Source organism: Ambystoma mexicanum, chromosome 10 (assembly GCF_040938575.1).
Source record: "Ambystoma mexicanum isolate Mex_15411 chromosome 10, UKY_AmexF1_1, whole genome shotgun sequence".
In the NCBI taxonomy this organism is placed as follows: domain Eukaryota; kingdom Metazoa; phylum Chordata; class Amphibia; order Caudata; family Ambystomatidae; genus Ambystoma; species Ambystoma mexicanum.
Window position 1 is genome coordinate 242,348,190 of NC_090932.1, and position 24,884 is coordinate 242,373,073.

Here is a 24,884-nt window from a genome sequence, read left to right on the forward strand (position 1 = left end):
AGATGGGTCTTCTGAGAAAGCACCGAGGTCTTGTTCTTTCTCGTTGACGATGCAACCATTAGTTTTTTTTGTTATGCTCTTGCTCGATTGAAATTTGGAAAATTTAAGAGTGCTTTGGTTTCCGTTGCTGTGGCCTTCCTGTGGTTTCTTTGTGGGCTCGAGATTGAGACTTAGGAGGGGTGTTTTTATGCTCCATTTGCCCGGGGCCGTCAACACTGCTGGGGTGTTGACGTAATCCTCCGAACTAGAGTTGACCATCTTTTCACCAGTACCTGCTTTAAAATAGAATGTTTTCTCCAACAAGAAGTCCGTCTGCGACTGAGCTGCTTTCATTTCTCGGTGATGTTGGTCCTTTGTTTGAGTGCAGGCATGTTTTCCAGTCTTCCTGTTTTCAATTTTTGAAGTGATGAATCCCTCTAGAAACGTGAGTTTAGTCTGTGTCAATGCCGCCAGTGATGCTTGATCCTTTACAGAGTCATTCAATGATTCATATGGTTTTGTGAATGGGGCTAAAGCTATAGTGATAGCTGACATTATCGTCATTAAGTCTGGTTTTTTGTTTGGTGTATCTCTTGTTGAGTTTCCCACAGTGTCGCTTTGTCTCCTATTCTTTGGTTGTGGGCTGGACATGCATGGTTTAAAGGTTTGAGCTTCCGATTGTCGCCTGATCGTAGGCGTTTTGAGCGTTATCGAGTGCTCTGGGTAAGCTATAGCTTGTGTTTGCTTACATGGCAAGGGTTGCATTATTGATCTCGTTGGATTAGAGTTTGTTGGGACTGAGTTCCTGGGTGGCGAACTGAGACTGATTTGGCCGCGAAGGGAGTGGCATCAGCCACACCCCCTTGTAAGGGGTTTTCTTTGGGTAAATTTACCTTGTTGGAGTTATAGAATGGGACAGAAGGCTGTGTGGGGGTCTCTGTTGATGTAGGTTCCATGGGCTTCGCTGGTGGTTTCCCAAAGTGCCATCTTTTGTTGATACACTGCTGAGGACTCGAGGTATTAGGGTTAGGGTGGTGTGCATTAAGAGTAAGTCTCTTTGGGATAGCGGGAGAATTGAGGTAAAGTGATTCTTCAAGGGACCCCTCCAGAAGGTCTGCGTCTGAAAATCTCACTTTTCTCAATCTGATTTCTTTTTCCTTGTTTACTGAAGAATTTGTCCAGAGTGCCCACTAAGGGCTTCGTGACATCTTTACTCCGCTTAGTGGTATCTAACTGCTGGTAATTCTTAGTTGTCTTTGGTAAAAAGGGGTTTGTTTTGTTTGTATTTCCTGAGGTAAGTCTGTCTTCCTTTTCCAGCGCTTGTTTGTTCTCCTTTGGAATTGGGTCTTTAAGCGGCTTTTTGACAGTAATAAGTGAAGGGACCTTCTCGGGGAACTCCATTGGCGCTGTCTTTGAGGTATCAGGTAAAAGCGCTGAGTTTTGGTTTAACGTAGGGTCGTTTTCTGAGTCCTCTATTAACGAGCAGGAGCAGTCGTCCGACCAAACTGTTTCCAAGTATCCCAAGCTGGAGGGAGGGCTAACTAAGTCCTCTCTTGCTATTATAGGGTGGATCTCCAGTTCGATTGTGATTTTATTGGGTCCGTCCTGAGGTGCGTTTTTGTTGAGCACGTTTTTGAGGTCAGATCTCTTGACAGTCTCGGGTGTAATCGGATGCTCATAGGTCTTGGATGAATCTAATGGCGCCGCTAGATCTGACACAGCGCGTCCTTCCTCGTGTCTGGGGCTCTGCGTTCTCAAGCCCGCTCCTATGGGTCCGGACCGCGCCGGGGAGCTCACGCCCGCTGCCCCTTTGCTGGCGTCTCCTGAACCAGGGTGGCCGCCTATTGCACTGTTCACCCCAACTGGAGAGACTTCGCCATCTACCGCTGTCTCATTGGAAAGTGTAACGCCTCCGAGGCTTTCCTGCGGCGGGGAAGTCTGTTCACATCTTGCCGGTAGGGCCAACGTGTCCGCCCCTGCAGAGATCGATGAAGGTCGGTCCGGCGTGTCCGAGCCATTGGAAAGATGCAGGTCGGACTTTTTAGGTGGGCGATCCACTCTATCTTCCCTTTTACCAGACGCTGCAGTTGGCGGTCGAGCCGACGCTCCCAAACCGTCCTTCGTTATTGTGGCGTCTTGGTGTGGCTGGGTTGTATCCGCGGTCTCCTTGCCCCGCTCATTATCTTCTGTCGGTCGGGCAGGGCCCGCATCCAGGTCGTCCCGGGACGGGCTGTGTACTGGTGCTGTGGAGTTCACGCCCTCCACGACTCTGTTTTGATCCTCCGTGCTTAGCGCTCGAGTCGCTAATTCCTGGCCCATCGAGGCTTGTGGGAGGGCTGTGCGAGAATTGCAAGCAGCATCCTGTGACCCCCCTGTTCCTCCAGACCTGGCGGACGAGCAGACACTCCCAGACCCCCCAGGAGTTGGGGGGCGGCCCAGGACTGCCTGTCGTTCTCCGTCAGGGCGATCCCCTGCAGCGCCGTCGCTGTGTTATGAGCCGGTCTTTCCAAGTGGAACTCTGCTGCTTGCGGGTGCGCCTGCGGAGTGGCAGGCAAGCTGAAGGCCTCCAGCGGCCCTCGAGACCCTTGACTTAGTAGGCTTGTCGAGGGTTCGGGCTTCTGTTGGGGCGGGATAGGCGGCCGCGCGTCTTGTGTTTTCTTGCTTCTTGAGAAGTGTTTATGAGGGCTACGATGCTCAAGCCCGCTATCTTCACTACGGGTTCTCTGGCTTCTTAGCCAGTGTGTTTCAAATTCTGAAACGTGTGCCGCTCGATTCATCTTGTCTGAGTGTAAGAGCCGCCCCTGGCGGTCCTGGCTCGGACTGCCACGGACTGCCTTGACTCTGCGGCCTCGACTCCGCGGCCCGCTCCGCGGTAGGGTTGATGTCTTGTAGACACGCCTTGCTGTAGCAGCAACTGTAGAGAGACTGCCACGGACCTCTCACATTACCAATCCACAACACACACTGTCACTCCCTGCGCATACTGCCACTCCCTCATACACATACTTGAATCCCCCTCACAAATCTCCCGCATATGCACTGCCCCCTCATAATCGCACTGCTCCCCACACACTGCACTAGCACACACTGAACCCCATACACATTTGCTCACCACACAAATACATACACACTGCCCCAACACAAACATTACTACCACACACCAAACACCCATTTACCACCCCAAAACACTCTACTCACTGACACATACTGCCTATAGCATACACAATGCACCTCACTCACAAACCTTTCACTCCAACACACACTGATGTACACACTGCGCCCACACATTCTTCCCCAAATACACACAGCCCCCACATCCAGGCACACTACCCACACAGGCACATCACCCACAAAGACACTGCCACCACACAAAATCAGTTCCCCCACACATACTTCACCACATGAGTACTTCCCCGACACACATATAGCCCCCACCCACACTGTTCCCCACACACTGTCCTCCATCCACACTACCTTCACACACATATTGCTTTCACTCTCTCTCGCTCTTTCACACACACATACACACACACAAACACTGACCTCCAAACAGTGCCTGCTAACACCCTTTAACTAAACACACCATCATGTTCACTTTAACACTGCTCCTGCCCCACACACACGTACAAACACACATGACACGCCAATGGTTTGTGTAATTGGACATTTGACGTCATTCCGTGGCAATTGTACAAGTAGCTGAGCAGATTTTTTATTTTCATTTGATTCTTTAAAGCGTGGACCAAGCTCGAGAGAAGCAGAGCACTGCACAGAGTGTTTTGCCGTTATTTGGGTTGGAATCTTTTAACAATAGCACAGTACTGCAAGGTCTGTGTGTCGGTATGGGCATCCATTGGAATTATTCATTGGTCAGGTATTGTTGAAAGAGCCATGTTTTGAGAGATTTACAAAATTGGAGAATGGTGGGGGCATTCCGAGCTGACACAGGGATCGAGTACCAGAGGGTGGGTGCATGACAAGAGAAGGATTATTTGCGGGTCCTCTCTTTGCAAATTAGTTTTGATTCACGAAGATTGGTCGATTTGCTGCACGAGGTGCATGTGGCACCAGATATGTGGACATTAGCCACCAGGTACACTAGTGTTCTCCTCGTGATTGATTTGCCGATGATACATACAGTATTGAACAGTATCTTGGCTTGGAGTGGAAGCCAATGTAGTTCTCGTATGATTGGGGTAATTTGGTCAAATTTCCATGCTCCAATAATAATACATGCTGCAGAGTGGTGGGCTGATTTTCCCCCATCGATGTGCGAGACCACAAGGACCTGCACTACGAAAGTTCTGTGGCAGGATGAAGGGCTTGTTTTTTCAAAGAGTAGACATTCTGAGCGAGGCTATTTGGGCCTTCTTGGCTATTTGTTTCTAGAAGGACAGATTGTTGTCACCTGTGAAGCCTAAGCATTTTGCTGAGTCTGAGAGATGTGGATCAAATCCTTCTAGGCGCATATCATTGAGCCATTGTGGGACAAGTTGTATTTTAGTGGGCGGACCGTTTTGGACAAATTCAGTCTTGGATGGGTTTAGTTTGAGGTAGGGAGTCAACATTGAGGACTGAATTATGGCTAGGTGATTGTGGAGACGGAAGATGTCCTGCGCGCTATTTAGTCTTGTGTACAACTGAGTATCATCTGCGTATTGGTGGATGTCTATATTGGGATCTAGGAGGAAAGTGTCCAGAGGCTTCATGTAAAGGTGAAAAGGGATTGGGGAGAGTTTGGAGCCTTGGGGACTCTGCAAGAGGCTTGAAGTTGGTTAGAATGCAACAAGTTTATCTGGGCAGTCTAGTGTCTGCCTGAGAAGAAGGAGGTAAACCAATTTGGGACAGTGCCAGATAATCCCATCCTATCCGCATGGAGGGAGAGAGGGATGTGGTGGTCAATGGTGTTGAATAAAGCCGAGAGGTCAAGGAAGACAAGGAGCCATGAGCCACCCTTATCCATGATTTCATGAGCATCACCTGGATGGTGGGTGTCTCAATGCTATATTTTGGGCAGAACATTGACTGAGGTGTTGTTTTTCGATTCTGGTGAGTATTTTTACAGCAACTACTTTTTGCACGATTTTGCCAATGAACAGGATGTTTGTAATGGGCCTCTAGTTGGCCAGGTGGTCTGGATCTAGCATTGTATTTTTCAAAAGGTGTCATATGATCATTCTTGAGGGTGTCTGGGAATGATACTACTGTGAGGGAGGCATTGATGATGCTGAGAAGCACAATGGGCACCTGGCCCGTCAATTGTTTAATGATGGAGGACTGAATTATAGCATCAGAGTAAGAAATAGGTTAGAGGGAAGCAATCATTTTCAGGGGATCTGGGGGAAGAGAGGAGAGAATTCAATTGAGAGGGGAAGTGTGCTTGCCTGGGTGCAGGGATGCTAATGATGTGAGAGGTTGATTCAGTGGTCTCTTGGATTTTGTCTAGTTTTTCAATAAACAAATGTTTTGATTCTATCACATTTTTCCTGAGTTCCTGGTACCTCAGGGTCAGGTTAGCAGTTGGTACAATGCTTTACTACTTCAAAGAGGGCTTTGCTTGTGTTAGAGGCTGTCAGAATGGTGGTGGAGTAGTAAGCAGCTTTGGCATTGGTAGTCAGAATACTACGGAGTAGGCACAGAGATTTGAGGTTGGTGAGGTCTCCGGAGTTATGTTTTTTGTGGCACCATTTCTATAGTGCTTTGATTGAGCTTTTTTGGAGAATAGCTCAGGGGTATACCATGGGCCGGATGGTTTGATCTTAACCTGGCTGCATTTTAGGGGGTCATGAGTGTCCACCAGTTTCAGAGCAGAGTTGCTAAGTAATTGGAAGAGGCCACGGGCATTCTGCAAAGTTAGCTTCTAGCTCATTGACTGGGAAGGTTTGGAATGAATGGCGTTGAATGAGGGGGTGTTTAGGCTGACCATTGTGAGCTATAGTCAAGTGGCTGACTGATAATGGGATGGCAGCATAGTAGGACCAGTCAAGTGGGATAGGGTCTGCACAGATGATACATGGGGAATGATGTAATGTCTAAGTCTAGGATGTTGCCTTTGTTGTGCGTGAGGGAGAGCACAATTTGCTTATGGTTCATGGAAGCGGTCCGTGCAAAACGCATGCTTTGAATGTGGTTGTCAGCCTGTTACTCAGGGACATTAAAATCACAGAGAAAGACATTATTTGAATGTGCTAATATGGCAGTTGAGAATAAGTTGGAGATATATGCAATGACAGAGTCCCTCCTTTGAGGTGGTCTGTAAAGGAGGTGGACGTTGATGGATTCCGTGTGCGATAGAAAGAACTGGCAGCTTTAAAATGAGCTTGTTCTGGGAGAGGGGAGAATGGGACATGGCCAATCACTTGAGTGGATCATTGCCACTTTGCCTCCTGCCCTTCCTAGCATGTTGGATGCAGTAGCCTTGGGGTAGGAGGACATTGAAAATATGTTGAACTGATAAACAGGGCATGAAGGTTGTACAAGATGAGATCTGTGTGAGCGACTGCTGTGCAAGCATTGGTCAACTTGAGAAGTCTTGTGTATGTGATCCATGGGTGTTCGATGGGGCCAAAGGAAATATTGCTGAGGTTTGCTAGGGTAGCCTGCTGGGGCTATCCAGGGCACTTGGCCATTTGAGCCCTAGTGAAAGTGGGGATGGGCTGTGGAGGCAGGAGACATTTGGTGCTGTATTTTGGTGAGTAGCAGTAGTAGCGATTAGTTTGTAGGTGAACTGCAAGATAGCAAGTCAGGCCCTTGGCCCGATATGGCCCGAACAGGCACAAACAGGTGAGGTCATTGTCTTCACACGTCCTTTGCTGAGCACACCTAAGGAGGACTGATTACATAGGTGGTGAGTGGAACAACTGAGTGGCAGGGCCTCGTCACGTAACCAGCAGCCTACTCATTGCTTACTACCTGGAGCTGGCCTACAGTCCTTAAGGAGAGCCTTGGAAGGCGTCAAAACTGGAGGTTGGTGGAGCATCTGAGTAGCAAGGCCTGGCCACGTAACCAGAATCTTATGCAATGCTGTCTGTCTGGAGCTGGCCTACAGTCCTTAGGTAAAGGCTTGCAAGGTCCTGGCTTTGATAGCACATGTCATTTTACATTTATGTTTAATTTTATAAATGTAAGTGGACAAGCAACAGAATGTAATGGAGCTAGTAGTTTTGCACCTTTACTTAAATGTAAAATTGCATTAGAACTTGAATTAGTGTATTAGGACACGTAGAGAGGTGGCTCCTCCATAGCACAGCTAATTCCAATGTAACCTTGAATACAATTGGGGTCCTAATGCCTTAAAACAGAGAAAACAGTATCTTAAAAAAAAAAACAGTTTAACAATAAAAAGCAAAACATACCTCTGAATGTACATTTTTTCTTGCAAGCTGGGACTCGCATGGATTGTCTTTTTTACACACAGACACATACACACACATACACACATGCACGCTAAGCAAAAAACAAATACAGATGTACCTTTATTTTGACCATTCTGATTGAGAGATTAAAATTACCAGCATGCAAAGTAATACTCACCGAAACAAATCTAAAAAGTGCAATAAGACTGAAAAGATCACAGCTCCAGCTTTGTTTCACATGGTATGCAGATGTATGCACCCCTTCCCTTTCTAATCAGCCATCATTTGCACCTCTTGGCGACACACCTTTCTTTACCCATTCAATTTTGTTAGTTATAGTTAACCCCTTGTTGGGCCCATGCCCCAAGCCCTTCATGCCCGGATGCAGCCCCTCCTCACACTGTGCACACAACCTTTGTTTGCTTGGCAGGAAGAGGGGGGCAGCAGAAGAGGCCCAGGAACGTCAGATACAAGAATAAACACACACTGCTCATTTTGATGTCTGATGCAAGGAGCTATCAGGACGCTTCAGGCAAGCTTGCAGTAGCTCACGATCTACTGGTTGGAGACCGTGGCTGTAAACAATTCCAGCCCATGGTGACCCCAATTCAGCTCCTTCGTATTACCTCTCACTTGTGCTTTTCTGGCAAACCACTGACAGTGCCCTATCTCATCAGCCTTTCAAAGACACCATCCTATTGACACATACAGCTCCCAAATTCCATTCAGGATAGTATTTAAAGATGCTGGAGCGGGTGGGGTGGAGCCTTTCAAATGTAAGATATCCCTTGCATGTAACGGATATGGCTACATCCGTACAGATCTTCCAAAAGTGACAACCAACAACAAAATATTGTTTACTCAATTAATACATTGGTTGCAAGGAATTATTCTTAACCCCCAGGTCCTTCGTTCCAGGCATGGAGCAATATATTAGTGGGCTAAAGAGGCAGCTGTAGAAATGTGAGTGTAGACTTCAGGTCACAGCATGGAATTTCAGCAGGTCCTACTTGGGCTTCATAGCTCTATGGTATCTAGTAACCACACATCTCAATATGATTTAATTGGAACAATAGTTTATCTTAGTTTATTGTTTTCACATATGTTTTGTAGAATTCCCTTTTAAGTGCTGTAAAGAGCAGCAATGCACTTAGCGCAGTACAAACTCCCCTTGGCAGGTCTATTTTACATTTAGGGGGAAAGTAGGGGTCCACCTGGGACGGATTCATTCAGAGTTAGTAGAACATTGCCACCATTTCTCATGACGACATCAGCTCTTACTTCATTCGTCTCCTGGCAGAGTACCCATTGCTGTTGTGGTCTCAGCAGAGAGCCAACGGATTGAATGAGAAATAAATACGATCTCCATAATTACCATTCTGAGCAGATATGATGGACACTGGTGAGACGTACGGAGAAGCGTGCATTGTTGTGGGAAAATTAAGGACGTTGTCTTCTCAATTGGGCACCTTTCCTGATCTCTGCCTTTCCCCTGGCTAAGAAGCCCCTGGCACTCCATCAGGCATGAAGAGGGACCACGGGCATGAGACGTGATTGTTGTGTAGAATAATCCTTCCAGATGGTGGCCAGGGTGTGGCAGGGTCAGTCACACGTCTGGTACATGTTAAATATGAAAAACACTTCCCTAGCTCTCTGGGCCTTTCAGGAAATACACCAGATAATAAACCCACCCATGAGCTCGAGGTTTAATCTGACAGTTCCAGGTTCTAATCCTTGGATTAAGCTCTGTTGGATATTGCTCCTGCTCCTCAGCTGTGTTTTCAATATTTAGAGCACATGTTAGATTCTTGCTGAGCTGGCCTGGCCTATCACTTCATATCAAGCCACATACATACTTTTATTAGGATGAAGCTGATACTTATGTGCAGTACAAGTATATTTGTAATGCAAATTACTCATTATTTTCAGAAGGCCATCTATACTTCAGCTGGTATACAGTTTAATGTAGTGTTTATATATATCTCTGAACTCCAAACTCACATCATTTAACAGGCCCATCTCAGAAAAGCTGCAGTACTTTAATGCATCAAAACAAGACTCAAAGAAAAGAACAGTGTGATTGATATTGTTTACATGTTCCTGCATGACTACAGTAGCAATGTTATGTCCTTTCCCAGCTCGACGCTACTCTTTTAATCCGCCACGACTGGCTTTTTCCAGTGAGGTCTCCACTTCTATACGCTTAATGTGGCAGTGGAAAGAAAAATAATTTTCAGCAGAGCTGCTACACTTTTGGTGGATGTTAACTACATTTCTTAGCAAGGCTACTTCATGTATAATGTGACCATTGTGACTAAATGGATATTACTCTGCAAGAGTATAGAGATGAGTTGTGGCTAAACCGCCTTCTCAGTCCCACACAACTACTAAACCTGCATTGATCCCGATTTTAAAAGTGAAACAGGCACATACTGACAGCTATACCTCCTTTGCCTCTTTTGGTCTTTTTGTCACACAGGCAAAAGGAAGGCAATATATTCAGGAGGGTCGCGAGCTCATAACACTTTTAACCCAAACAGCATTAGTAAAAATGATTCTAAATAAAATAATATCCAATCAAGGTTCTATGTTCCCAAAATGTGGACCGGGAACAGGACCTCTCCGCAATACCTTTGGTTCCTTGTCTTTGGGGGCTTAACAGTGTTAAGCCAGGCTTCTAAGAGCTTCCTGAGGCAGTGATTTGGCATTAGGTTGTTAAGCTGATGGTCTGGACAAAATGCAGTGTGGTCCAAGCAGCATTGGCAAGTGGCACGCAGAAGTGTGGGACAGCAGGTGATGTCTGGGTCAGGCAGCCCACAAGTTGTTCATTGCAGAATCAGGGCCCAGAGCTGTTCCTTGATTTCTGAGTTTCTGGAATTCCCAATCTAGGGATTCCAGGGACAAAGTGAGTATGTATTCCTGTATTCCACCCAAGACATTTTACAGCACCTACAGGGGGTCCTTCTCCTCTGGAGAGAAGGATCCTGATTCCAGAGCAGAGCCAACCTAGTGGCGTTGGTCCAATAGCAATGTCACACCCACTGTTTATTGTGTATGGGTGGGGCCATAGCTCCCCTCTGCCTTGGAGGCGTATGTCCTCCTCATTTTGAGAATGGTCTTTGGAACAGACTGTATCACCAATGCAGTTCCAGTTTCTTTCAGAGTCCAAAGATGAATCAAAGGTGGAGAGGATGTCCTCTCATTATAAAGTACAGTGTCTTTTTCCTTCAGACATCACACCCATCGTGCATTGTAGTGTAGGAAATCGGAGGGACAGGAAGTGGTGAAGGGCCCTAACCAAAACCAAGATGGTGTGACTCCTCTCTTGGCCCCTCACATTGCCCACACACACTCTTCCACACATATTCTGCTTCCTCTCAGTGACCCTAACAGAATACCACCATAAACACTGTCCCCAACACACTGCCTGCACACGCTACCCTCATACAGAGCATCTCCATATACAAAGCCCAGACACTGCTTACTCTCTGCCTCCCACACACAATGCCACTACCCACACACCGAGCCCCATATGCACTGCTCCACCAGACACACACACACACACACACTAGCTACTCTAACTAAGCCCCATTCCCATGGTTCCTGAATTCAAATGAACTCCAGTGGTCATCGCCTTGGTGTGAGTGTGGCGTTGTTATGTCATTAAATGCAGATTCCTAGAAGATCTCCTAGTGAGGGTTCTTGTGCCCTGAGATGAATGAATTACCCTTCCTGCAGGAGGATAAAAGGCAGCAGATTGGCTGTTGTTTAACATAGCAGCTGTGGAGACATTCAGACTAGACACTAATACACACCGGTCATGCTGTAACTGGATCCTTCTCCCAGAGCTGACATTACTGTGATATCAAATTTCTGTGATGTTATAAATATGGGCTTTTAGTAGTCACAATCCCACAACCAAACATTACTTATAGAATGAAAGATGTATGTGCCATCAGACCGACTAAGATACATTGAGTTTGAACACACAGTTGCAGAAGATTAAATAGCCAGATCTGCCTGCAGAAGCTTTATTTTCCAGCAGTAGTCAGGACTGCACATGGACCCTTTGATTATGTCCTGTGTGAATGCAAGGCTGGTGCTGTGTGTGCCAGGAGGATGTTTCAGCAAAGCACATGGGTGTCCTATAATGTGGACATGAAACATTTGAAAAGGGTGTCTGATTAGCAAACCTCCCTTTCAGAAGCACATTACCCACACCACTTTATATTAATTAAAAAAAAGCCAGACTATTCTTCCCCCACCAGACGTCCATTCTAATTTGTGAAAACTTCTCAGCCAGGTTGCAAGTAGTATAGTGGCATTCATCACTTTGAATATCTTCAAAGAGGTCAGGAATGAACTTACATGGAGTTTGAAATCCCATCCCAACTCCAGTGGGGGGATGCACACTGATATGGTGTACACACCACACCTTTTACAGACTCTATGTCTCCAATTCGTTGCGCGTGCCACCTCTCCATCCAGATCTCTTTCTTTTAGCATCTTGTGTCTGTATGCAACAGCAAAATAGATATAAAGCCCCCCTCTTATGCTACAAAAGTATACCATGCTGATTTCCCTTGTGGTGGCATGTGTAGTCCTCTTTAGCGCATAGAACAGCTTGATAGATGGTGCCCCAGAACAACTCTGCCTCTAGCCGGTTACACAGTCCTGTACCAACGAAGGTTCCTTTGACCATCACCGGTTACAGTGCTGATACAAGATAACAGTGAACATGTTATTGCTGTTGGGTATTAGGGTCAGAAATCAGTGTCTGGAATATTACTGAAGCAGTTCTTTGAGTGGCTCCTGCTATTATCAAGACTAATGCCATTGTGCTACAGAAACAACAAAAAAATGAACATGTCATACAACATGTTGTACACCGTGGGCCTCATTTAGACCATGGCGTATCTGAGATCTGGAGAAGTCTGAAATCTTCTGGGTTTCCGCTTGCAGAATGACATCTATGTAAAGATAGCACTCAATTAGCTTTACACCAGGTTTCCACCAGCAGAATATCCAAGCATTGCAATGAGCAGCGGAGGAATTTCCGCCGATGGAAACCCGGTGTGAAGCTGGGTGAGTGATATCTTTCAATAGCCTTCATTCCGCCATTGGAAACCTGATGGACTTCAGAATCCACCACACTCTAAGTGAGGCCCTATGTGTTCAAAACCTTATAAAGAATATAGACATGTTAACTGTCTCTTGTAGAGATAAAATGAACAGGATGCTTTTCAAAAGTCTCTTTCTTGAACATCGCCATGAACAGGACTCTTACTTTGTGCTCTAGATGCATTCAGGAAACACTCATGACCTGGGCGTACTGAGATCAGAACATCTGTACACATTTAAACAATACCAAGTCTTGTAAAAGAAAAATAGGTTTATTTATAAGCAATTTACACAAATATTTATTGTTCTCAACATCCACATTTAAACACCACCATTCATTCCGTCATTCATTCATAATCTCACTATACATGGCAATATTCCACACTTGTGGTACTAAGACCACCTTCAACCAATGTATTAACATACATTTCAACACCTCTTGGTGATTACAGTACGTGTTAATACAAAAACAAATAGCATATTGCTTATTTGCTGTAACTCAACATATGTTTCGGTCGTCACAATAGGCCCCTAATTCAAGCCGGTAAATATAAGCGACCTTCTTCAGGAGACGGATGGTTCTGTTGCAACCACTCCGAAATGTCAAAAGGTGGAGGATGTCATCAAACCTCAATCTCCACGTGAAATAATGGAGACGTGTGTCAACGATGGACTAAATCCTACAGTGGTGCTAGATAACTCTGCGCCTATACTGATCATAAATTCTGGTATGGGGGTGTCTTGCGTCTTTATTCAATAAATCCAAAGAGGAAAAATCCCTGTTGTCGCCTCATGCGGCCGAGTCCAAATTTCGAGTGTGTGCAGGACAAGAGAGAAGGAACCCAGGGAACATTGAACTGGAACCACCGTGCAGTGAGAAAAAACTGGGGTACCAGAATAAGAACATATCTGGACTCGGCCGCATGAGGCGAGAACAGGGATTTTTCCTCTTTGGATTTATTGACTAAAGACGCAAGGCACCTCCATACCTGAATTTTTTATCAGTATAGGCGCAGAGTTATCTAGCACCACTGCAGGATTTAGTCCATCGTTGACACGCGTCACAATTATTTCACGTGGAGATTGAGGTTTGATGACATCCTCCACCTTTTGACATTTCTGAGTGGCTGCAACAGAACCATCCGTCTCCTGAAGAAGGTCGCTTATATTTACCGGCTTGAATTAGGGGCCTATTGTGACGACCGAAACATATGTTGAGTTACAGCAAATAAGCAATATGCTATTTGTTTTTGTATTAACACTTACTGTAATCACCAAGAGGTGTTGAAATTTATGTTAATATATTGGTTCAAGGTGGTCTTATTACCACAAGTGTGGAATATTGACATGTATAGTGAGATTGTGAATGAATGATGGAAGGAATGGTGGTGTTTAAATGTGGATGTTGAGAACAATAAATATTTCTGTAAATTACTTATAAATAAATATATATTTTTTTGACAAGACTTGGTATTGTTTAAATGTGTACAGATGTTCTGATCTCATTTGACCCAGGTTCATTTTTGTTGTTCCATTATAATTAGCCTGTAGAACCTGTGGCAGTAAGGCAATCCCTATTTCGAAACACGCATGACCTGACATTACCTATGTTGCAAGCACTGCAATAAATATGTGTCTATATTTCATAAGTGAACTATTACAAATTCTTTGTTCATCTGTGAAATATTCCAAGGACGAATTCCAAGGCACATTTCTCTGGACATGAACTGGTCCAAATATCCAATTCACATTCAATTTTTTTTTCAGAGAGACTCTAATGTTGTTCAGTATAATATTATATGTGAATATATCCACTAAGTGCACAGTGGGTTATTTCTTAATATTTGAGATGAACAAAATTCCTTCTAGTACACATGCTTCGAGGGTTCCCATGGATAGGGTGACCAGACGTCCGGGAAAGCACCCTCCGTCTCGGGAGTTTTTTTCATTTTTAAAACCTTTGCATGTTTGGGGGGCTACAGTAATTAAAACCATAGCTATTTTTCACAACACTTTCCGTATTTTGAAGTTGGAGGTTTGGCTGGAACCCCCAACCTCTCAGGTACAAGTCAGAACACTTACTGACTGTGCCGCAGAGACTGGCTTGAATTTTTTTTTACAGCAAGCCATGTAATATCAATTAGAGCTAACGCTCGTTTTGAATTAACACGCCACGATTCACAGACAAAACTGCACAAATTAGATTATATACAGTTTATAGAAAGGAGACGTGCTGGAAATATAGTTGGGTGGTGGTTGTGGGGGCGTGTTGGGGGAGGGGTGGTAATTGGTGGGCTGCGATGGGGTAGTCCCTCTTTTATGTTGTTGGTTGTCCCGGTTTTTTGTTTTGAAAATCTGGTCACCCTAACCATGGAGCATACCATGCTGATACTAGGAACGAAAATGTTTAGGTTCTACAGAGGATTAATACTTATGGTCATGGGGGGGTGTATATTGACCTTATTTGATGCCCCTTACTAATTTGCCTTTACAGACAGACCATTGCAGATTGCATTCACATGCTAACATTGCCAATTCTACTAGTGAAGGTATGAGTCAGTTTCTTCTGGTGACTGCTTTCAGTGAATCCCGTCATGTCACATGATTTCCGGAAGGAATTTCTCGTATGATACGTTTGCAAGTTCGGTGCCACCATGACTATTCAAAATCCCTATGAAATTGGTGAGGCAACATCACCGGCCAGCGGCAGCACCCGGGCTCTGAACGTTGTCCAAGCGCCACTGTGGGGTTTCATCTGTGCCTTTCAAGAACGTTTCAGGCATCATAAACAGGACACTTATGGTGAAAGCTCGTTTTTAGGTTTATAAGCAAGAGAAGGGCTCTGTCTAATTATGTCTGTGTCTGGAAAGATTGCCCCACAGTGTAAAGGATGTATTGCCAGCATTAGCATATTTCCTTACACTCAAGACTGCTACGGATGTGGCTCCCCTCCGAGTACAATACAGACGGTAGAAGGCAGAAGCTTAAAGGCGTTTTGCAACACAGAACCGAGAGACTTGTGGAAAGCTGCATGGCCAGGAATGTGTCTTGCGCCTCAGGGAAGGGCTCGCCACTGTGCTGTGCCATTTGCTACTTCATGGGCGAGCATTTGGTTTTCAGCTAATCCGGACTAAGACATGCACATAGAGGAACACAGCTGGACACTGTGCGTTGCTTGATGCCCCGAATGACTGCAGGAGCATTCATCCTGACGGTGGAGGCGGAGCGCGCGCTGTCGTGCAGGCGTAAGTGTTCACGCTGTGCTGTGTCTGCTGCACAGCTATAATAAGATGGGGGGAAGATCCAGTAGAGACGGTGGGAACTTGATAAGCTCATTTTTTACCAGGGAAGATTGAAGCAGAATCAAAGAATGGGAAAACATGAAAAGACTCTGAGAGCTTGCACAGGCGAGATAAACAAGCAGGCTTAACCGCAGCAGGCAAATGCTGTGTGCAAACCATGTGGAGAGGAAGCGAGGCTTCATCCCACATATCAGCGATATTATGAGCAGGGGCGGAGCTTCTGTGGGGGCGCATGGGGGGCTCAAACTCCACCAACGTTCCCAGTCCTTTGGGTGAAGAGAGGGGCAGGGCCAAGGGAACGTCTTAGGTCCAGAACTCCTGTGACTGGAGTTTTCCTGTTGAAGCTTCATGCAGTGCTAGCTTCTGCATCTTCTCCAGGTGCACTTTACTTTTGCCAGTGAAGGGCTGTCCAAAACATCTGAAAAAGGAGCAATGGGGTATGAGAACAAGTTCACCTTGAGTGACCCTTTCATGTGAAAAGTTCCGAACCTTCCTGAGAACTGTTTCTGAGATGCGTTAACCTTGGGAAGGCCCATCTATGTATTAATATTAAAGACAAGTCCCTGTCACAGATCTGGGTTGGTTGATGAATTTGTGAAAGAACATGTCAAATTAATGTTTTAAAACATTATAAAAAGGCCTGCTAAGTTTACAAGTAAAACTAAAATATACTCCTACATTGCTGAGTGCTGTCCTTTAAAGTCCAGATGAAATGACTGATCAGACAACCACAGCAGCCAGGCATCGCTTGAAGCCAGACTTCGATCACAAGTGAGGCGAGTGCTCTGTAGTGACTGTAAGGCAGCACGTGGTGCTGTGCAAACACCTTAATAAATAAAGCATGACAATAAGCGGCATGCCTGCTTCAAACAATGATACAAGCAGGTGACTTTTTTTTTATAAAGCTAACCTGACATCTCATTTGTCCCAGGCCATGTGTGAATGTCCCATCCAGCCCTACCTCCCTGTTCTTGTATTGTGTCACTTGCAACATCACTTATAATGGAAAACCAAAACTACATATACGGGAGCACATGGAAACAATGTATGATGCACCTCTCACACCCAACATAAAGCACAGTTTGAGATCCTGGGTTATCGATGTGCTGCCCACACCTTATTACAATTACTGGGAGGGGCGTGTGGCCAACTGCCCAGGAAAATGGGCGCTTAGGCTTGACTTTCCACATCCACTTGCCACCTTTTCTTTTACGTGTGAGCGGTTCGCAGAAGGGATTCCATCTCCAAAGTTGGCGAATCAGCAGCGGACGCGCTGCAGCGCAGAAAGACACAGCTCCAAGCACACTTAGTGGTCGGAAGCTGGTCGAACTGCGGCAGACATTATATGTAACTGCTGGACCCATATGCAGGCGGAAATTATACATTTGTTGCGCTGGGGTGTGGGTGCTTTGTCTTACAGACCCCCTCTGTATCTCCTTGTCCTAAAATATCATGCCACAACATTGGTCAAGTGTTGGCAATAAAAGGCTGTAGGTTTTTATTGTTACATATATGGTCATGAAATATAAACAATAATCGCATATCGTAATATATTGTACTTTTGGGCACCGGGTCCTGAGGTTACCCCCTCTCGCCCGTGCCGCTTTCCTTGTCCCATGACTTGTTGTGGTCACCATACAGTGTCCTGTCTTCTGTTCTGTTCTGTTGTTCTTCTCCCTTTTTTTCTAGGGTGGGAGGGTTTGTGGAAAAGAAAAAAGAAGACGATGAGTACACAGCAAACTCCCTTGAGTTTGAGTCCCCGTGCAGGGTCCCAAACGGTGTTCTTCTTAGCTGCAAGCAGCTCCTTATATAGAATCCAGGGGTAGCCTTTGGGTCTTTGTTGTGCATCTGTGGGGGCTGTGAGGCCAACTCCCAGCCCGGCATGGAGCCGACTGTCTGAGCACCCTGGGGTGCGTCCCTTTGTTGTTCCCCTGACTTGCTGCCCTTGCTTCTTCCTGGGTGCTTAGCGCCTATTTGTTATTGTGGAAGGGTGAGGTGTTCTTTCACACCACACCCTTCCTGTGCCTTGTAGCCCTGCAACTGCGTGCCTCCCTGCTTGGTGGGGGGGGGGAGCCAGGCCTTGGGGGAGGGTTGCTGCCCCTCTCCAGGGCCTGCTGCCATGGGGCAGCATTTACCCGGCCTCGCTTGGTGCCTGGAAGCATTGCCCACAACCAGACTAGAGTATTGGGGCAAAAATGGCATCCGGCAGTTGTGGCGCACTCAACTGTCACTGAAAGAGACTGAGGTGTGAGCACATCAGTGGGCAAACAGGCAGGACGCTTCTGAGGCACTGTTGGCTTTGGACAGAGAAATTGGGGAGCAGAAGCAACTGCCTCTGCCCGAGGCCTGCGAAGCAGAGGCAACAGGAGCCGTGGATAGCAGATGCAGTGAAGCTGAGCGGCAGGAGTGACTGTACATTGACAAAGACTGCAGTGCATGCTACAGAACAGTGGATTGGGAGTTAGGTCGGCGTGGCTGAAAGGTAGAGCTGCTGGAGCAGGAGAAGAACTGGGCAGAGTCAGAAAGGATGGCCTAAAAGTCAAAAGAGGACTGCTGACAACTACTGACTAAAGGGAGCTGTCTCGGGTGGATAGCTCAGCGGCAACACGCTCGTCTTGGAAACAAGACGACACAGAGCAACACAGGTTCGATCCCCAGGTCTGCGCTTAGGAACCTTTGGGTATTAGGCGCATTATAAATAACCAATTACGATTACGGTTAGAATAGGGATCTCTGAGGCAGAAAGCATGTGACCATTAGGACACACGAGTAAATTGCATGCCTTGCCTTCACGAAGAAACATACTGAGAGTGCCTTAATGGTGCAAAACAAAGAAACAATGGAAAGGAATATGACAGACTTTCCTATACACACTGAAAAGGCAGGAGATTGCTAAGAGAAAGGATTATGAGTAGTGATGATGGGAGACACGGAAGCAGCAGTAGTAGCAATACAGAAATAAAGAAGTGGGATACCAGGCAGAGGGCATGCAGCGATTCAGCACCCCAAAAGCGGACTCAGTGTCTAAGGGGGGCTGACTTCTGGTCTTCTTTTCTTTCTTCCACCTCTAACCTTCCCCTCCTAGGTGATTTCAACATTCAATTGGACTCCCCTGGCTCTACATCCACTCTATTCACTGACATCTGCTCCTCGTTTTCCCTCTCCATTATCCCTTCTGGGCAAACCCACACAGCTGGGCACACTCTGGGTGCCCTCATACACACTGACCTCCCCCCACCCCATTAGTCAGCCCTCTCTCCTGGTCAGATCACTCTCTCCTCTTCTCCCATGTCGTCCCATTGGCCCCCTCACTGCCCCCCAACAGTTGCACTGACCTCATTCTCTAACACCTGCTCGATGAAACGACTGACTGCTGCAGCCTTTGTCTCCACCTTCAACCACCCTCACCCTCTCTCCTCTGACTCTACTACTGACTTTGCCCTCAGCAACATCCATCTTTCCATCACCAACACTCTTGACATGCTTGCCCCAGTCATGAGGATCCTTCTGAACCTGCCATAAAGCATAACACGTGGTATGACACCAAACTTGCAGGCCTGAAATGAAAGTGCAGGCCACAGAACTGAAGTGGCTAACCTCAGGCTCATCCTCTGACAAACTGGCCTGCAGCCTGCTCCAAAGGCAATACAAATTCACCATCTGTGCAAAGAAAAGAGCCCACATTCAGGTACTGGTCTCTGACGCATCCAATAACTCAGCTGAACTTTTCAAAATCTGCAGGGAACTAGCCAACCCCTCCACATTCTCCTCCTCCCCTTCTCCATCACAGGCCCTCTGCAATGCACTGGCCTACACTTTGCCACCAAAACTCAGGACATTCTGACCACCCTTTCTACACTCCCTCACAACCGATCCCACAAACCCCCCCACGCCCACTGCTCCTTCCTCCTTTTCTTCCTTCCTCTCTTTTCACACCTGAAGAAGTTACACGAGTTGTCCGCTCCATGAAGGTCTCTTCTAAACAGGTCTCCCCTTGTTCATCCAGGACCATCAAGGATAACATTGGCTCTCTTGCCGCTGCTCCTGCTCATTTCGGCAATCACTCTTTAATTACTGGATCGTTCCCTTCACCCCTTAAGCCTTCCGTCATGCCCCCACTCATAACAAAAACAACTTCAGACCCTACCTGCCCTGCAGGCTATTGCCCTATCTCCATCACTGCCTTCCTGGACAAGCTACTTGAGAAGCTGGCCTTGCCCCAACTTAACTCTCACACCAAAATTGTTGGAGGCCTCCACGACCATCAATCTGGATTCTGAGCATCCAGAGGAATGAAAACTGCACCTCTGAACACCCGTGAACAACAGCTTGCCTCTCTGGACTCCAACTCCCCTGCTGTCCTAATCCTTCTCGATCTCTCCTCTGCATTTGAAACAGTTAACCATTCCATCCTCATACAAAGGCTCCGTGATACACTTGGTATCTCGGAACGGGCACTGGATTGGCTTTCCTCTTTCCTCAATAACTGATTTTCCGAAGTCATCCTGGACCCTTTCTCCTCTCTAACTTCCATTCCCCCTGCAGTGTCCCCCAGAGCTCTATACTCTCCTCCTGGCTCTTTAACATCTGCCTTGCTCTCCTTGAATGCCTCATCTCCTCTTTAGCCTTGAACTTCCAGTGTTATGCGGACAACACACAGCTCTTCTTCAGACTCCGCACTGACCCTCTTGCACCCTCCATCATCCCTGACTGCCTATCTGCCATCCAGTCCTGGTGCACCTCCAATGATCTCTGCCTCAATGCCTGTAAAACTGAGATCCTTCCCATTGGGACCCCTCCTCCCTTCTTCTCTTCACTATGGCCTCCCACCTTGGGCTCTCCCCCTGCACCTTCAACTGAAGCCAGAAACCTTGGAGTAATATTTGACTTCTTTCTCTCCTTCCTCCCTCACACTTAGGACATTGCCAAGAAGTCAACTATCAGCTCTTCCTTCTCAAAGGAATTCTATCTTTTCTCACTTTCCCTCAGATGCTCCATGTGACTCAATACCTGGTTCTCTCTAGACTTGTCTACTGTAGCAGCTTCCCCCTGAATCTTCATCCTTCCACTCTGCGACCCCTTCAGCTTATCCAGAATAGGGCAGCAAGACTTATCCTTGACCTTAAGCCCTGGGATTGCATCTCTCCTGCACTAAACATTCTTCACTGGTTCCCGGTTGCTGCACGGATTAAATCCAAATCCCTCTATATCATCCACAAGGCTGTCTGGGCCCGAGGACCACACTATCTTCAACTTTATCTCACAAAATACTCTCCCTCTAGACCACTTCGTTCCACTTGCACCAACTCTTTGTAAAGCATTTTGCTAAACTGAGCACAGGGCTTGCTCACTTTCCTCTGCTGGCTCCCTCCTTTGGAATAGCCTGCCCCTGTGCCTTGAGCAGGATCTTCCCAGTTTCTGGAAGCTTCTTAAGACTTTCCTCTTTTCCTCCTCCTCCATCTCTCCTTCTCTCCTCTGCTAACCGTACAGTTGCTGAATTGGTGTCCTTGGCCCTTATGCATCTTCGGGGCCTTGACCTCCCACACAATTTCTTCCCAGCTCCTGTCTATCCACAGCACTTGCATCTGCACACCCTCCTCTCTGGAGACTCGCACTTACTCCTCCAGCAGCCCAGGCGTGGTAGCACTCACCAGACCTAGCACTTTGTTTATGGCTCACCCATGAACATGGACGCCCCAGCACTTTCCCCCCCTTCCTTCCTCCTTTCTGCACTTGCATGTTCTGAATTATCAGAAGGCGTAGTAGGTTTGTGCCTCTCCCTATTCCCCCTCTGCTCTGAAATATCATGTTGCAATGTATTTCCCACCCTTACTCCCTCCCTGCACTGTGGGCGCTTTGAAACAGTATATTCTTATTGTATAAGTGACTAACAAGCAAACAATAAATAAATACAAATAAACAACTGAACTTTTACGGCAGTTGAATGAAATGAGGAGGAAATAAGAAGCAGGAGAGAGGGGTGAAGAAAGTAAATGCTCAGCCAAGACGAGAAGGGCAGCAGACAATAGGAGGCAGCCAAAGTCAGAAAGGCACATAGCGAGAAATATGCTGAGGAAAACAAGAGGAAAGTGCGAGCAGGTGAGCCGAAACTCTCGAGCAAAATATTGAGTGAAGAGCTGGAGGGAGGTCATCTCTTTCAGGAAATGCTAAAACTAGATCTCATCTAGCAGCAGTCTGCCAAACTTAATTAATATTTACAAGTGCCATAAACACACCTGGAGAGGCTTTGAGTGTGAAAGTTGAGATGGCCAGGATCACAAACAGAGGAAAGAGTGTGCAGAGTCAAATAAGTGTCAGACAAGCACTTCACCGTCCAAGCACAAGTGGATGAGCTACGTGATGACAACAATGAGTTGGAAGACAGAAGCAGGCAAAGCAATCTGCACTTCTTTGGTTTCCCAGTGACAGTAGAAGGGACACATCCAATTGGATTCCTGGAAAAATGGATCCCAACTAACCTACATCTAAAATTTAACAACAACAACACAGATGGCCTAGGTGTGAGATACTGCTCACTAACATAGATAGGATAAATGCAAGACAAGGCTCACTAACACAGATGGGTTAAGTGCAAGATTCGGCTCACTAAAATAGATGGACTAAATGTGAGATACGGCCAACTAGCACAGCTGGGCCAAATGCGAGACAAGGCTCACCAACAGAGATGGCCCAAGTGCAAGGTATGGCTCTCTGACACAGATGAGCTACACCCACAGAGAATCACTTACATTTCAGACCCCTGCGCAGTCGGAGAACATAGTTTAATAAGTTAAGGCTAAACACTGCCACCTTCTCTCATCTGACGATTCCCAGATACTTGCATCCATTCCATTGAATTCTCTCCCTGTGAGAAATTCAGTTTTTTTAGCATAAAACTGGAGCCAATTCACATTTATTTATTATCTCTGTACTGAGGTTTGACAAGTTAGTTGATTATGTTCTACATTTCCAGGGTGGGGGATTAGTTTAGTTTAGTTTCTTTATTTGTACCGCGTGCCGAACCCTGGGGTAACCGGGCGCCGGAGACTTAGAGACAGTTGCAGCATGGCAAAAATATACAATACAGACTGTGAAATAACAACAATAAGTGTAATAGACCGGGTTATAAAATGGTCGACAAGGTCATGCGGAGATGAAGTACATTAAGCAGAGTTTTTGTTGGAAAGCCATGTTTTTGTATTGGCTCTAAAAGTCCAAAAGGAAGGTTCTGCTCTAAGGTTTAGTGGCATAGTGTTCCATAGTTTGGCAGCTAGAACAGGGAAGCTGGTGCCACCTGCTTTTGTTAGGGAGAATTTGGGAATGGAAAGGCAATGTGAGTATGGCGTTCTAGTTGGTCTAGTTGATGTGTGATTGTGGAACTTGTCTGCCAGGTATTTGGGTGCGTCATTGGAGCGGCATTTATGGACGATGACGAGGGATCTGAGAGTGTTTCTGTCTCGTACAGGGAGCCAGTGAGCATCTTGCCTGATACTGGAGATGTGGGCGTGTCGTGGGATGCTGAGGGCGGCTCTGACAGCATTATTTTGAAGCACCTGTAGTTTGTTCAGGTTTCGTTCTGACGTGCCGAGAAAGAGGGTATTGCAGTAGTCAATTTTTGAGAGCACTAGCGCTCTGGCTAGTGTAATGCAGTTGGAAGGAGATAGGAAAGGTTTGCAGGCGTTGATAAGCTTATTTGTATAAACTGTGGATGAGGCTGTGGCATTCACCTGTCTTTTGAGCGAGAGAGTAGAGTCTAGATAAACCCCAAGGGTTTTAATTTATTTGGCTACTGTGATTAGGTTACCGTCTATGTTGATGGATGCATAACGGGGGTCTAGTTTGTTTAGCCGTGGTTGGGAGCCGACAAGAAGGAGCTCAGTTTTCTCATTGTTGAGGCATAGACCGTGCTCTGCCATCCAGGCTTGGATCTCCAAATATAGGTTGTTGATTCTGGTGGAGTCCTCATCATAGCACCCTGGTAGGGTGATGAGAACCTTGGTATCGTTAGCATAGTTTGTGTATGTGACACCCAGGTTATCTAGGTGGTCAAACAATAGCTTAGTGAAGATATCGTATAGGGTCGGCGAGATGCACGAGCCTTGAGGGACGCCGCAGGTGATGGGGACAGGGAGTGCTGAGGCCACCGGGGAGAAGACCCGGGTGGTTCGGTTGGCTAGGAAGGACTCGATCCAGGCAGTTGCCTTGTTAGAGAAGGCCGCTGAGGTCATCAGATGTTCCGTGAGGATCTAATGTTCGATGAGGTCGAAGGCTGCTGATAGATATAGCAGTAAGAGAATGGCTAGATTACCCTTGTCCTTTGCCTCGTCCATCTGGATTTTTAGGTCCAGTAGGGCTGACTCTGTTCCGTGCCTTGGCCTGAAGCCGGATTGTCTGAGACCCAGGAGGTTGTTGTCTTCCAGGTGCTTCTGTATTTGCAGGTAGGCCACTCTGTCTAAGATCTTTAGGATGCAGGGAACGGTGGTGATTGGCCTGTAGTTGGTTGTGTTATTGGGGTCTAGATTAGTTTTTTTTTAGTAGTGGCATGACCCAGGCCTCTTTGAGGCTGCTACGCACTGAGCTCGATTTGAAGGATGCGTTGATAAGGGCTGTTATGAAGGGGGCCAGAATGTTGGCACCTTACTGGATGATGGGAGCTGGGCAAGAGTCCCCTTGGCATCTGGAGGGTTTGAGGCCCTTAATGATGCTTTCTACTTCTTTAGTGGATACTGGTGAGAAGGAGAAGGAAGGGCAAGTGGGTGTTTTGGGAGGGGTGGACGGTGGATGGTTTGTTTTCTTGGATAGGCTAAACTTTTTCTGTTCGATTTTGGATTGTAACATGGTGATTTTGTCTGCTAGGGCTTTTTGAATCCTTTCACACCAGTCTGCATCTTGCGCGCAGGTTTCTGCCAGTGTAGGGGGGATTCGAGTTCCCCGAGGATATTGAAAAGCTCTTTTGTTTTGGATTTGGCGCTCTCAATTCTGTTGTCATATGTCTCTTTTTTGGCTTTGAGGATGGCAGTTTTGTAGGTGGTGGCTGCTATCGAGAGTTGTGTTTTGTTGGATAGGTTGGGCGTTTTTCTCCAGGTGGCTTCTGCGGCTCGTTTGGAGTTTCGGAGGGTTTTTAGTA

General features: G+C 46.5%; 1 protein-coding gene across 1 annotated transcript in view; it reads left to right on the forward strand.

Moving 5' to 3' along the window:
- The window catches only part of CLSTN2 (calsyntenin 2), a 3,665,407-nt gene that overhangs the window by 1,287,958 nt on the left and 2,352,565 nt on the right, over positions 1–24,884 (forward strand). The gene's annotated exons all lie outside the window — the stretch shown is intronic.